This window comes from Geospiza fortis, unplaced genomic scaffold (genome assembly GCF_000277835.1).
Source record: "Geospiza fortis unplaced genomic scaffold, GeoFor_1.0 scaffold112, whole genome shotgun sequence".
NCBI lineage: Eukaryota > Metazoa > Chordata > Aves > Passeriformes > Thraupidae > Geospiza > Geospiza fortis.
The window spans coordinates 24,955,147-24,955,544 of NW_005054298.1; positions in this window are offsets into that span (position 1 = coordinate 24,955,147).

Here is a 398-nt window from a genome sequence, read left to right on the forward strand (position 1 = left end):
TTGCATGTCAGGGAGTAGAGGGGAAACACTATCACAAAGAGAAGTAATCCAACTTTTGCCAAATAGCCAGAGATGATAAATGAAGAAAGCATGCTTATACCTGCTGATTGTTGCTATTGAAAAAAAAAAAATATATATATATGTAGCATGTGTGCATATAGACACATAGGTGTATATACATATCGCATATATACAGATATTGGTCTATTTATGTGTACATATTTAAATGTATTCTGTGCAATCTATGCCTGTGGAAAAGCACACCTAGGCGCGTGTGCATGGCTCGCACAAACACGTGCATGCACCTGTGGCAGCACAGGCACAGGCCGCTCCACGTTGGGCCTGGGGCAGCTGCGGCGCAGTCCCGCTCCCCGCTAAAGCAGCGGCGTCGGGCGGGT